Source organism: Camellia sinensis, chromosome 6 (genome assembly GCF_055761805.1).
Source record: "Camellia sinensis isolate YWXY chromosome 6, ASM5576180v1, whole genome shotgun sequence".
In the NCBI taxonomy this organism is placed as follows: Eukaryota; Viridiplantae; Streptophyta; class Magnoliopsida; order Ericales; family Theaceae; genus Camellia; species Camellia sinensis.
In genome coordinates, this window is record NC_138966.1 from 141,429,668 (window position 1) to 141,445,282 (window position 15,615).

A 15,615-nucleotide genomic window follows, 5' to 3' on the forward strand; every position below is an offset into this window, starting at 1 on the left:
GGGCTCAGTTCTATGGAGTTAGTAGTTGTATCTATCTTGTTATCGTCCTTTAATTCCATTTGTTTGAGTTTTAGGATGTGTTGGGTATGTTTCGAACAAGTGGGTTAAACCTTGGTCTGAAATCTTGTTGCCAGGTTTTTGGTCATTCCGCTCAAGCGGGCCTTGTTGCGCTCGAGCGGAGATTGCACGCTCCCAGTTTTTCGTGTCCCTACAAAACTTCTGCAGGTGTGATTTTTACGCTCGAGTGGTAGCGCTCGAGCGGGTGCTTTGGCGCTCGAGCGAGTAGTACTTTTTTGTGTAAGTTCTGGGAAGGGAAAATCTACGCTCGAGCGGACTGGTTTTCGCGCTCGAGCGGATGCACTTTATTCTTGTGTCTTGGCGCTCGAGCAGGACTTCTTACGCTCGAGCGTACCTAGTTTTTTGTTCTTGATGCTCGAGCGTTGTGTTCTTCGCTCAAGCGGGAATGTCGTATATCAATTGGCAGCTGAGCATTTTAAAATCACTTTTTACATTCTCTCTCTCTCTCTCTTACTTTCTAAAAAACTATTTTGAGAGCTCCTCTCTCTAGAAACTCCCTTCTCTCTAGGGTTTGATCTAGTTAGAGTGTCTCTCTATCCTCCGACCTTTGTAAAAAGTGTGTTGATCGTCAAGGGCTTCGTTTTGATCCGATAATTGTGGTGTTTGGAGCATTTTCACTTTCTTCTCCTTCCTCATTTGAGCTTTAATTTCGAGGTAGGGATATCCTACTCCTTCTCATGAGTTTTGTCTTTGAATTCTAGCATTTTGATGAGTTTGGGATTAGTGGGTAATTTTGAGAAAGTTTGGGCCTTTGTGTAATTTTACAAAAGTTGGGGTTTTGTTTATATGAACTTGTATGCATGTTTGGCATTGAGAAATGAGATCAATATTGGTTTATTGGTAAAAATGGAACCTTGGGGTTGTGATGTTAATTATGAGAAATGCTCTAATTACATTGATAAATTAATTAGGATAATTAATTTGAAGGAAAGAAGAATTTAATCGAGAATGTTGGAATTGGATGTGTATGGGATTAGAGGGTGTAGTTTGATTCGTTCATAGCTCACCTCGTTGAAATGTTGATTATATATCCATTTGGTGCATTTATTTTCAGTATAGAAATAACTACTTTAGGCTATCGGTGGAGGATAATCTTGATTGTTGTAGGCACTGCATGATGATTAGGCAAACTAAAACTAATCGATTGAGTATGCTATTGAATATAGCAACTGGAATAATACATTAATTCTATGTATTGACTGAATGTATATGGCCCATGTTTATACACATGTGTTATGTGGGAGGAGATAGGGGATGTACTCCACGGTTTAGGGGAAGATAGGGGATGGACCTCTAAACCGGATTTTATGTGACATTGATACAGCACTACAATATGTATCAAGTGTTGATTATGGGAGTGTTTGAATTGATTTGATATAGCACTAAAATGTATATCGTTATCAATTGTAAAGTATAGAAGTGATTCTATGTTATGTTGATACAGCACCGAAACGTGTACCTTTCGCAAAGTGTAGGAATGGTTTAAGTGTTATTGATACAACATTAAAATGTGTATCCCTCAGAAATTTTGAAAGTGTTTTTAAGATGAGTCTAAATCTCATTAAGTTATTTGGCTAGGTGTTGAGCCTTGTTTTCAAACTCAAAGTTGGAAAAGATATGAGAAATGAAATGTAACATGAACTTAATGTCATGAAATCGAAATGTGATATATGTGGATGTATCTGTGTTGACCATCTATCAATTGCTAGCATTTTAGTCATTGTTCATGGCTGGTTTCATGTATTTCTACTGGGCTGTGGCTCACCCTTTATGGGACATCATTTTCAGGTACAGGTAGCATGCCACCTCCAAGGACGTAGCTTGGGAGGCTAGAGGCAGATTGACTGGTCGTTATTTGATTTTTGATGTATTACATGTAAATTCAAGCCAAGGGCTTAATATGTATTGAGTTAGCACTCTTCTTTTTGTAACCAAGTGTTAACTTGGAAAGCTATAAGCCCCTAGGGCATTTGCTTTTGCTATTAACATGTAATATTTTTGTAAAGAACTACTCTGATGAATAGAAGAATATTTATCTCTTATACTAATGCACGTCTAAATTGTTGGGTTTAAATGTTATTATTATGAGGGCGTTACAGCCATCGAGGTCAGGCATAAGCCGACGTGAAAGTTAGAGTCCGACTTACCATCGTATATTTGGAATCTCGGCATGTGAAACTTCTTCGGGGCTTCAAATTTGTCCAATTCTACCGAGAACGCCGTTCTCGACTTGACCGGAGAAGTTACTTCGGCTTCTTGCCGCTTCCTCTGGAGGTAATCCCTCAGATCCTCCTTGGTCCGTCCAGGAGTTCGACTATCTCCAGATTTCAGCCTTTTTGGTGCACTACTTCCAGTGTCATTGTGGGTCCTTTTAGATTTCCCTCCATTGGTCGTGTCAAAACAGAGTTCCTTCTCCTGAACATCGCAATGTTCTCTGGTGCAGTCTTCTTGGGTTCGACGTGTCTTCTGGGATTCTCTTCTCGTTGATTTTCCACGCCCGACCTCCCGTGAAGGCCAGTGAGAATGTCCTTTAATCCTATCGTGCTGAGGGACTATAGGAACAGTTTTCTGCCCCCCTTTTTGGGCATCTTTCTTGGTCACTGGAATCGGCGTATCTTGTAACGGGAACGGTGGCTACATGACGTTCTGCATTATGAAATTGACGACCGTTTGCAGGTCTGCCAATTTGTCCGTCATTCCTTTCATCTCGTCGTCCCTCCGTAGGCATCTATCTTTCCATACCTGGAGGTCGTCTTCGTTATAGTACCCGCCTCGGTCTGATTTCTTTTGCACGTAACCCTCCTGGCCGACGTCCTTTTCTCCATAATTCTTATCACGAGTCTTTTCGTTGTAGTTGTCTTCTTCGACGTCAAGGTCTACATGTTTTCCACTTCCAGTAGGAATGTCGTTCCCAACCTTCTCTTTCTGTCCGTTGTTGGCCATCTATTCTCCTTTCTTTCTCACAAACGGCGTCAAATTATGTGTGTCAATTTCCGACCACACTGCCAAACAGGTACCCAGCTAGAGAGCACCGGCAAAATAGATTAAGCCCAAACGACCTGTCAACAAAAAGATAAGATTCCGGTGGTGGTTCGTCCACCCGAAGGCACTCCGACGATCAAATCAGTAATCAATATCTCTCAAAGATAACCAATAGTGCTTAACTCACTAGACAGAACATAAAAAGCATGCCTTAGACCCATGAGGGTGCCTCTTTTTTATAGCCAATACAAACCTAGTCCCAATAGAAGCCTAGTGTCAATGGACTTAGGATTACTACTAATCTTGGACTCCCAGTAGGATTGGGATAAACTCTCTAAGAGTCTTATCTTTACCCAAACTGAAGTCCTCTCTCATTCTAGGACTCTTGTCCCTTATCCGCTTATCCCGGATTCCGGTATTCTCGCAGATAACCTCGGCCTAGCCGAGATTATCTCGGCGTCATGACCAGGACACATGGCACCTCGGCTGGCACTTCGATGACACATCGGCCACATGTTGTCATTCAAAAATTATGTCCCCACATTCATCATACCTCCCAACATGTAAACATAATATCCATTGGTGCTTCTATTCTTGTAATCCTACTGTATTGTATGTTTTATCCTCCAATGATTTAATTTCCTTTTGTAAGAGCTTCAAACCTATCAAGTTCATTAAAATATTTGTAAGTAGTAGAAAAACAGAGCAATTGACTTGTTTATGTTAAATAAAAATAAATAAATAATAATAATTGAAATTTGACCAAGTGAAGAGAAACATACCTTAAAAGCCTTTAATAATTTCAAAAGTGCAATATAAGCAACAGTTTGAAGATAGTCAATGAATTACTCCTTTGTTATTCTAAGACCACTATCCCTGCAAAACCAGATAAATCCATTTCAAATAGTTATTTTCATTACCCAAGAAGGTTTAAAACAAAAAATAGGATCACCATGCATTATAAATATTGTGTGGATCTGGTTTGACGTGAATTTCTTGTTCCCAAGCATCCACAAATAAAGATCACTTCCACTACAAAAAGCTAATTGATTGAGAGCATCAATGGAATTCACTTACAATTTCCAAGAAGTAATGAAATAGAAAATAGAATCACCATACATGATAGTGATGTGTAGAGAAATGTTTTTGGGGGCAAAAGAAAATTTTATTAATAAGTAATACAGGGATTCCAACTTGGAAACAAAACTCTTTAAATTTTTTTATAAGAAATCATTACAAAACTTTCTTAATACCTCTAAATTACCAAATCTCATAACCAAATTACAATTTATACTTCCTTACCTAATCTATGCAAGTAATAAAGTTGTTAATTGAGTACTCCTTTATCTCCTAACAGTCCTTCACCCGGTGCATTGTTCTCACTAAGATAATGTCTGCAACTTCCTTCTATTATGCAATTTCATTGTTAGAAACAGAGTTATTGCACTGAATCAAAAGACTGATTAAAAACTACGAAGAATAGTGACTCCCAGATTAATTTCTTCAATCCATTCATTTTAAATCCAAATCACCGTCTCATTAACCTTTTCAAATCAACATGACATATTAACAATAAACCCCACCATTTTAAACAAAAACTCCAAACCTTCATGAAATGGACATCTATTTCTTGTAATTAACAAATCACAAGTAACAAAAAATTTGAACTTAGATGGAATGAAGAATTTCCAAACCAGTTTGTATACTTTCCTTGAGAGACCAGATGACTACTGTTAACATATAATATACATATAATATATCCCCCACTATGTATAGCTGTAACCTTCCCACTATGTATAGCTGTAACCTTGCATCTGTAAAGGCTCCATGTGTAGCTGTAAAGAAGAGGCATCCGATGCTAATTGTCTCCCTCTCCTCTCTATAAAGAGAGGGAGCTTACTCTCTTGTAATATACACTGAAACATAATATAACAACACCAACTTTCAGTCCCTCTCTTTTTCTCTCCCTCGTTACCAAATTCACATGGTATCAGAGCTTAGAAACACAATTCTGGCATCCCTCAATCTTAGGTCTTAGTTCCGTACACAGTGGACTATACCAAACAGCTCGGAATTTCCCTACGATCCCAACGGCACCAAGCCCATCACCAAACAAGCCTCCACGCGCTCTCACGCGCCGCTTCTTCTCTCGGCGCGTCTCTGCTTCCGTTGCCACTCTCACACGCGCTGCCACGCGCCTTCCATCCTGCCCTGTCGTGCGCCGTACCTGCTACCGTGCACCAGCGTGCGCCGTTCGACTACCGTGAGCCGCGCGTGCGCCGTTCCGCTATTGTGCACCCGCGTGCGCCATTCTGCTAACAGACGCTGCCAGTCCCCTCTGCTATCGTGCGCCGCACGCCCTTCCTGCTAACGTGCGCCGCTGACCTCATTTTCCACCCTGCTGACATCATCCTTGCACAGCCCACCTTTCCTAGCTATTTTCGACCTTCCGGACTCACTGGTACACTCTGTTTTACCTAATTTTGCTCCTACAGGTCTCTCCCTATCCATTTAGCCCTCCTCCACTATTATTATGGATCGTCCTGATGCCTCCCATCCTATTTCTGTTATTTTGGATGGTTCTAACTATGTTCTATGGGCCCAAGCCATGTCTTCCTTCCTCAAAGGAAAGAAGCTCTGGCGAATTATCACCGGGGACATCACCCAACCGGTCAAAGACACTGCTGAAACCACTATTTCCCCTGGTACTCCTACATATGAAGATCGCCTTGAGGAATGGGACAGTAAGAATTACCAAATCATTACCTGGTTTCGGAATACGTCTGTTACCTCTATCAGTCTTCAGTTTGGCCGCTTTCAGCTTGACTCTGTCACCACTCCTGCCAAAGATATCTGGGATTTTTTGAAAGAACGCTACCAGACTACTGGTCTTGCTCATCAATATCAACTTCAGAGCCAACTTCATCGGATGCGCCAAGAATCTAGTCAGTCCATCAATGACTTCCTCTCTCAAATGTACTCCGTTTGGGACCAGCTTGCTCTTTCTGAACCAACTTGGCCTCACCAAGAAGATGCTGTTTTATTTACTGCTTATCGTAATCAGCAAAGGTTGGTGCACTTTCTTATGGCTCTCACTTCATCTTTTGAGCCTGTACGTGCCTCTCTTCTTCATCGCCATCCCTTGCCCACTCTGGAACAAGCTATTTCTGAGTTGCTATCAGAAGAGACTCGTCTTGGTACTCTCCAACCTCATCATGTGGACTCTGTTCTTGCCACTCCCCCGTACCAACCATCATTCCCCCAACGGACCACTGCCTGTCTCTACTGTCAGAATCGGGGCCTTCCTTCCACACATCTCCTGGTCAATTGCCCAGTCAGAACCTGCCGATATTGCAACAAACTTAGTCCTGGTCATCTGCAACAGGATTGTCTTCGCCATCCATCCCGCTCATCCTCCAACAACCACTCTTCTCGCGGTGGTTCTTCTCGGGGGAGCTTTCATCGGTCCAAGAACCAATCTCATCCTGGGAATCAGTTTCCTCACACCGCCACTGCTGCTGCTGCCGCTGAGGGTTTTTCTGAGTCTCCGGCTCCGTCTACCCCTCTCTTTTCTCCAACAGATATCGAGGCCATGTTCAAACACCTTCTCTCCCCTTCTGGTACACCTCCTCCTACTGCTTTGTCTGTAATTCCAGGTAACTCTTCTTGGTATTTTGATTCTGCCTGTTGTAATCATATGACCTCCAGTTCAACTCTATTTTCTTCTATCTCTTCCTCTCCTCATATTCCCTCAATTCAAACTGCTGATGGTTCTCTCATGACTGTCCGTCATCTTGGTACTGTTTCCACATCTTCCTTAACTTTACCTCAAGTTTATCATATCCCTGCTCTCACTTTAAACCTTATCTCTATTGGTCAATTATGTGAACTTGGTCTAACTGTCACCTTTTCTGCTACTCATTGTTTGGTGCAGGACCCTCAGACGAGGCAGACTATTGGGATCGGCCGTAAGCATGGACGTCTCTATGAGCTCATTCACCTTCATGTTCCTGCCTCTCCTCAGATTGCTGCTCCTGCCTCTGCTTCCTCATTATCTCCTTTTCAGCTTTGGCATTGTCGCTTAGGACATATTTCTATTACTCGCTTAAAGTCTTTGGTTTCTAGTGGACAATTGGGTCATGTAATTCCAGATACTTTCGATTGTATACCCTGTCAACTTGCCAAACAACCTGCTTTATCATTCAATAAAAGTACTTCTGTTTCCTGTGCACCTTTTGATCTTATACATTCGGATATTTGGGGTCCTTCCCCTACCACTACTATGGGGGGATCTCGTTATTTTGTGGTTTTCATTGATGATTTTTCACGGTTTACCTGGATTTTTCTCATGAAAACTCGGTCTGATCTCAAAACTCTTTATTATCGATTTGCCCAAATGATCCACACCCAATTTTCTAAAACCATCAAACTTTTTCGCTCCGACAATGCTATGGAATATCGGGATTCAGATTTCCTTTCTTTTCTTCAGAGTCATGGTACACTGCCTCATCGTTCCTGTGCTGGCACGTCCCAGCAAAATGACCGTGCTGAACGGAAACATAGGCATATTCTTGACACTACTCGCGCTCTCCTTCTTTCTTCTTCCTGCCCTGAAACCTTTTGGGGGGAAGCTGCCCTCACTGCTGTCTACACTATCAATTGTGCTCCTTCCCCTGTCATCCATAATCAAACTCCATTTGAACGTCTACATGGCACTCCCCCTCCCTATGCTAATCTTCGGGTTTTTGGCTCTGCCTGCTTTGTTCTCCTTCAATCTCATGAACGCACCAAGCTTGAACCGCGTTCTCGTCTTTGTTGCTTTCTTGGGTATGGAATTGAACATAAAGGCTTTCGCTGTTGGGACCCTCTCTCTAAACGTCTTCGTATCTCCCGCCATGTAGTTTTTTGGGAGCACCAAATGTTTTCCTCCCTATCCTCATTTCACTTACCTGCACTTTCCACTAATGTCCTGTTTACTAATCCTTCCATCGATCTCTTCTCTGATGATTTTGATACAGGTCCCTCCGTCATTGAGACGCCCTTGCTCACTCCTGCTCCCCACCAGACTGCTCTCCCTGAAGGTCCACCTCTCCCTGCACCACCTCCTTCTCCACTGGTTCTTCCTCCCACCGATCCTCCTACGGGTCGACCACACCGGGTAACTCAACCTCCTATCCACCTTCGTGATTATATTGTTGGGTCTGCTGCCTTTTCTACTTATGAACCTACCTCCTATCGTGAGGCTTGTACTAATCCTCTTTGGCAGCAAGCTATGACTGATGAACTTCAGGCTTTGGACAAAACTCATACTTGGGATCTTGTTGACCTTCCTCCTGGCAAAACTGCGATTGGCTGCAAATGGGTTTACAAAATCAAGACTCATTCTGATGGCTCGATTGAACGCTACAAAGCTCGTCTTGTTGCCAAAGGTTTCAACCAGGAATATGGGATTGATTATGAGGAAACCTTCGCTCCTGTTGCTCGGCTTACCTCTGTTCGCAGTTTACTGGCTGTTGCTGCTGCTCGCCACTGGGAGCTTTTTCAAATGGATGTCAAAAATGCCTTCCTCAATGGTAATCTTCTTGAGGAGGTCTACATGCAACCTCCCCCTGGGTCTACTTTTCCCCCTCATAAGGTTTGCAAACTACAGCGTGCCCTCTATGGCCTCAAGCAAGCACCCCGTGCCTGGTTTGCTAAGTTCAGTTCTACCATTCATGACTTTGGGTTCACCTCCAGCTCCTATGACTCTGCTCTTTTTATCCGGACTACTCCTCATGGTACCACTCTTCTCCTTCTGTATGTGGATGATATGATTATCACTGGTAATGATGCAGCTGGTATTCTCCACCTCAAACGCTTTCTCCACCTACAGTTTGAGATGAAGGACCTTGGTACTCTCAACTACTTTTTAGGCCTTGAAGTCTCTCATGATCCTACTGGCTCTTACTTATCTCAGGCCAAATATGCATCCGATCTTCTGGCTCGTGCTGGTCTTACTGATTGCAAAACTACATCTACGCCAGTTGATCCTCAGATTCGTCTCACTCCTCTCGACGGGGCTCTCCTCCCTGATGCTACTCTCTATCGTCAGCTCGTCGGCAGTCTTGTCTATCTCACAGTAACTCGTCCTGACATTGCCTATGCTGTTCACATTGTTAGTCAGTACATGTCGGCTCCTCGCACTCCCCACTATACTGCTCTCCTTCACATCCTTCGGTACATCAAAGGCACCCTGTTCCATGGCCTTCACTACTCTGCTTCCTCATCTCTGGAACTGCGTGCCTTCTCTGATGCTGATTGGGCTGGGGATCCTACTGATCGACGCTCCACCACGGGCTTCTGTTTCTTTTTAGGGGATTCTCTTCTTACTTGGCGTAGCAAAAAACAATCCCTCACTGCCCGTTCTAGCACCGAAGCTGAATACCGAGCTCTTGCCGATACTACTCAGGAACTTCTCTGGCTTCGCTGGCTCCTCACTGATATGGGTATTTCCTCTTCTGGCGCTACCGCTCTTTATTGTGACAATCAGAGTGCTATTCAGATTGCTCACAATGATGTTTTCCATGATCGCACCAAGCATATTGAGATTGATTGCCATTTCATTCGACAACATGTTACACGTGGTACTGTTCATCTTCTCCCAATTGCTTCTGCCGATCAACCTGCTGATATCTTCACCAAGGCTCATTCTCCTGGGCGCTTTCGTGATCTTGTTTCCAAACTCAACTTGGTCGATGCCTACCCTCCTTGAGTTTGCGGGGGGCTGTTAACATATAATATACATATAATATATCCCCCACTATGTATAGCTGTAACCTTCCCACTATGTATAGCTGTAACCTTGCATCTGTAAAGGCTCCATGTGTAGCTGTAAAGAAGAGGCATCCGATGCTAATTGTCTCCCTCTCCTCTCTATAAAGAGAGGGAGCTTACTCTCTTGTAATATACACTGAAACATAATATAACAACACCAACTTTCAGTCCCTCTCTTTTTCTCTCCCTCGTTACCAAATTCACAACTACAAAATGAAGCTACACAATATTGACCATTACATTCCCCAGTCCATAACATCTTATCCTTTGCCTCTAATCTGGGGCAAAAATAAGAAATTAATGCCCTTGTCGTCTTCCTCCCTTTCCCAAGTAAAAAGATCCCTTCAATATTCTAATCTCAAAACCCAACCATCATAACCATGAAGATGCATGCAAGAATATAATAATTTAATTAGGAAAACAAAACATGGATTTATAAATGATGAAAAATAAAGAAAAGGATCTAGACATATTGTTATTTAAAATAAAAAATGAAAATCTAAATTCATATAGAGGGAAGCTTGAAAGCAGAAACAAAGTGCTGAAGGTATCATGAAACTTAGTTGTACAAGCAACACAAGCATATCATCACCTAACTAGTTCTTTGAAGGAGAGAAAAAAAAAAAAAAAAAATAGAAAGTCAGTACCTTGCTTGACCTATAGTTGGTTTCAACATTTAAACTTTTTAAAGCTAAAAGAAGCACCAAAACTGTTGTGTTTCTCATCCTTATCTAAAAAATATACTACATCAGCTAATTTATTCCATTTAAAAAATTAAGAAGGCACAAGTGCATGTAAAATGACATAAACTACTTCCACACATACATGACTCATATGTCTGCAACCCTTTCAAGCAATTTATTAAACACGTAAAAGGCCAATTGAAACCCAAACTAAGTAAAATGGCACATTTATCAACAAATGTATAAAAATTTAAAAAAAAGAAAAGAAAAAAGAAATTAAGATTGTAAGCATGAAGGACAAAATTCTAATCAGATTCAAACATTTGATTTCTTTCTCGATTTCTCAATTTTAACCAAACTCTAGACAAAAATTAAAGTAAAAAATTAGAATTCATAAATTTTAAGGTTCTTAGGAGTCCACTGCCATGATAAAAAAAGTGACAAAGGCAGTGGACTCCTAATCTTGTTTTCTAGCATCCAAAGCAGAATCCATCATTTTGTTAGAATCCACGATGGATCGAGTGACGGTGGAAAGGAAGATTACACTTTCTTCAAAACATGTCACTAAATGATATTTTCATGGCATTTTTAAATAATGACACTAAATTAATGCCATTAATTTATAACATTTCCCTAATTAATACTTTTGTGGCATATGTTTTAAAAATTATGTGGCACTTCCTTATTAAAATGTTACTAGAGTCTTTTATGTTTGTGACTTTGTGACATTTTTCTAAAACGTGCTACCAAATATTATTTTTGTGACATTTTCTAAAAACATGTCACTAATATAGGGCCACTAAAGTCTATTTTTGTTGTCCCTAGGGCTCGAATTCACTACAAATTTCATTTTAATAATTTGAACTTTATTATTTTATAAGACCTTTTGGGTGTGTTTGATTGGGGGGATAAGGGGGGGGGACTATCCACTGTTTGGACTCCATGTCCGGCCTCCCTCCTTATCCGTCGTTTGATTTTTTTTTAGTCCGGCGGACTCCATGTCCCCCATATGGGGGACTATCCTATCCTGGGGGGGGGGGGGGGTGGGATTGTTTTGGGGGGACTAATCACTGTTTGGATTAGATGCGAAAATGACAATTTTGACCCTCTACTATTTAATTATGTATTATATTTAATAAAATTTAATAAAATTTAAATGTCTCAATTTAAAAATAAAATAATTTTATTTAACTTTTTATTAATGTTTTATTTATTTAATTTTTTTAAATAATTTTTTATAGATATTTTATTGATGTTTTATTTTAAAATTTTGTTTATGTTTTATTTAATTTCATTATTTAAATTTAATACATGTTTTAATAGATGTTTTATTTAAACAATTAAATGTTTAATTTCAACAATAAATAATTTCATTTATTTAAATTATGTTTTATCTAAACATTTGTACATCAACATGTTTATTAAATTATTTCAACATCTGTACATCAACATGTATATTTATTTAACATCTATTAAATTATGTTTTAATACGTCAACATTTGATTACATCTACATTTGTTAATTGTTAATTACATCAACATTTGTTAATTGTTTAAACATAATCTGTACATCAACATTTATTTAATTGTTAATTGTTAATTGTTTAAACATAATCTGTACATCAAAATAATTTCAATGTTAATTGTTTAAAAAAAAATTTAAACATTTAACCATTAGTATGTTTAATTTCAACAATAAATTTTTATTTGTTTAAATAAAAATAATCTGTACCAGTCAAATTTTTTTATCAATATTAGTATGTTTAAATATCTTTAAACAAAATTTAACCATTAGTATGTTTAATGTTGAATTGTGTAAATAAACAAACACAGTAAAGTTTTGCATGTAAAAAAAATAATGATTTGTTATACAGTAATGATTTAAAACAAATTTTATTAATATTTTATTTATTTATTTATTTAATTTAAAAAAAACGAATTTATTTAATTAAAAATAATTAAAATATTAAAGATATGTTTAATATTACTATTACTTAGTAAACAATTGAAAAGGGTAAAATAGTCTTTTGTTCATTTATCCTATCCAGTCCATCCAACCAAACGTTGGATTCACTGAAAATAGTCCTATCCAGACATCTAATCCCATGAAAAAACAAACACATGATACATATCCAATCCAACCAAATAGTCCGGGGGATTCATAGTCCCAGGACTCAAGTCCGATGGATTCTAATCCCCCCTTTTCCAGTCCGTCCAATCAAACACACCCTTTGTGTATATCATTCTTAAATAAATAAATAATATTAAACCGATCTGATAATCATTATTTTTTTTTTATTTTACCGCATTTGTTCTTGAAAAAATAGAGGACAAATTAACTAGAGGACAATAATGAAAGTTTAAATAGAGGACAATGATAAATAGAGGACAACTTATAAGAGCATTCACATCAGGCTCAATAAATTTTGAACTAAATTATAACCAAAAAGTTATGTTTTTTTTCTATTTATCTAGCATTTTTTGCATGTACACCTCCATCGGACTCTCTATTCTAAAATTTAATTTTATAAAATATTCATTTTTATGATCGACTCAATTATGCAATCAACCCTACACTACAGGAAAAAGCGGATTTGGTGGCGCTTTTTTAACGACGTTTTTTTAAACGTCACTGTTATTAATATTTAACGGCGTTTTATAAACGCCGCATATTCTCTTAAACAAAACGACACCGTTTTATAATGGGAGGCGTTTAAAAACGCCTCCAAATGCGGTACGCACACGCACCTCCTTTTGTGAAAGTGAAACCTTATTTTGAATCAGACCCTTTCTCTCTCTCTCTCAACCCTTAATACATACGCACAGATCTCTCTCTCTCTCTCAACCCTCTCTAAGCTCCATCGAAGATTCAGATCGAAGCGATTTCGAAGCTCCTGAAGGTTCAGATCTAAGCTTCATCGAAGATTTAGATCGAAGCTCCATCGACGCGATTTCGAAGATTCAGATCGAAGATTTCGAAGCTCCATCGAAGTTTCAGATCTAAGCTTCATCAAAGATTCAGATCGAAGCAATTTCGAAGCTCCATTGAAGTTTCAGATCTAAGCTTCATCGAAGGTTCAGATTGAAGCTCCATCGACGCGATTTCGAAGCTCTATTGAAGCGATTTCGAAGATTCAGATCTGAACTCTGACCCCTCGATTACTCGCATTTCAAGTTCCAATGGTGGCGAATAGTCTACTTTGTTTCTGAACTGTAATCGGTACTCTCTCTCTCTCTCTCTGTCTAGATATATTATATAAACAAGGTTTGGCGGTTCAAATGCAGAATTTGTATGGCAGGTTTAGGGAGACTAGGTGCCTAGTTATTTATTCACATCCAGAGATGTTTTAAAGTAGTAAGGCTTTATGTTTGATAATCCTATTAAGCAGTTAAAACTAACGAGTTTTTTATTTAATTTTTTGTTTTATGTTTTCTGTAGATGACTACACACCGTGCCTTCCAGCTCTGCAAGCAATACAAACGCACAACAGAGTTTCGCAGGCTATGTGAAATCATCAGGAATCATTTGGCCAACCTTAATAAATACAGAGGCCAGAGGGACCGACCTGATCTATCAGCTCCAGAAAGCTTGCAATTGAATCTTGATACAAGATTTGAGCAGTTAAAGATTGCAACCGAACTTGAACTCTAGCAGGTCTGCGTATTTGGTTATGCTTGAGAGTAGAGAAGTGGTAATGTTCAATTGGGTATGCTTTCATGTTAATTTCTACATATATTTTTGGGAGACAGTTTGCCAATAATCTGAGTGTGATTTGGGCCATAGTTTCATCCATTTTGTTGTGTTGTCCAATTTTACACTCAATCATTATTTTATTGACCTTTTCTGGTTTGATTTTGCTTTAATCTTTGTAATAGAACCTAATAATTTCTTTTCTGGATAAATATGGAGGTTGAAGTTAGAAACATATGATGCTCTTAAGTTTTGTCCAATCTTTTGGACAACCTCCATTGTGAACAAATTGGGAATGTTCTTGGAGAAATGACTTGATCGGGTTTTTGACTGGAATATTTGATTCCTGCAGGCACATGAATTTCCTTGCTTGAAAGAAATATCTGGGATTTCACAAGACCTGTCAATTATGATTCTGTGCCTCATTATCAAGTATGAATGTTCTGTTAGCAGTTTTAAACCATTAAATTATGTATTGGGTAGATTTAGGGTGTGGGGGAGTTGACATACTTCGAGAGTGTAAACAATTTGCACATTATATTGATTGCACATGTCCTCTCTATTTTTCCTGAAGAAAGAAATTATCGGACAACCAAAACTAGATTTATGAACATCTGTTTTAGTTTGAATGTGATGCATTGAGAGATCATGTATGGCCCAAATCCTGCTCCTTTTCCAGATGAATTTGATGGAACGTGAGACATTGTGCCATTTCTGGAGGCGGGCTCTGTCATCTTTGCTCTTAGTTGGATTCTGAGATGAGCTGTGCAATTGCCTTCCTCAATCTCAATGCTAACACTAGCAATAATTTTATAAACACCGTCAATCAATTTAATAGGTCTTAATCTTGAATGTCCACTACACCCCTTTATTTGACATGGTATTTTTAACTAGTTCAGGGGGAAAGTGTTTATGTTGATTTCTTTTCAGCATTGTCTGATCTTGACATTTTGGCAGGTTGCAAAAGGCGTAATGACCTGTGTGACTCAAGAAGTAAAAGATCTTTACCATCTTTTGGGGCATGAGTTTCTCCCTCTAGATCTTGCATCAAAAGTGCAGCCTTTGTTAACCAAAATTTCCAAACTTGGGGTAAGCTTGCTTCAGCATCTTCTGTACCAGAGGTCCATCTATCTTAATACATTCCCACGCTGGAAAAGCTTACCACACTAAGATTGCTTCAGCAGGTACACGGGTGCTAGGTTTCATTTTCGTTACTTATTTTTTTCCAATTTTATGCATTTTCTAAAAACTATTTTCATCATGCTTGATATGATGAATCCAGTCCATTGGAAGTGGGATATGGTGCAAGCGATGCAAGATTTATGAAATTGATAAATTACTGGTAGCCTTTATAAATCTCTCACTAAAG

General features: G+C 39.2%; 1 long non-coding RNA gene across 2 annotated transcripts; it reads left to right on the forward strand.

The window, feature by feature from the left end:
- The first annotated feature begins 13,134 nt into the window (after positions 1-13,134).
- LOC114321933 (uncharacterized) lies at positions 13,135-15,432 on the forward strand. 2 transcript variants are annotated; one of them, XR_014331813.1, is made up of 5 exons: positions 13,135-13,775; positions 13,995-14,247; positions 14,599-14,678; positions 14,926-15,084; positions 15,204-15,432. It is a non-coding gene; the product is annotated as an uncharacterized LOC114321933 (long non-coding RNA). The 2 variants fall into 2 exon arrangements; XR_014331812.1 differs by having other exon boundaries at positions 13,995-14,210.
- The last annotated feature ends 183 nt before the right edge of the window (positions 15,433-15,615 follow it).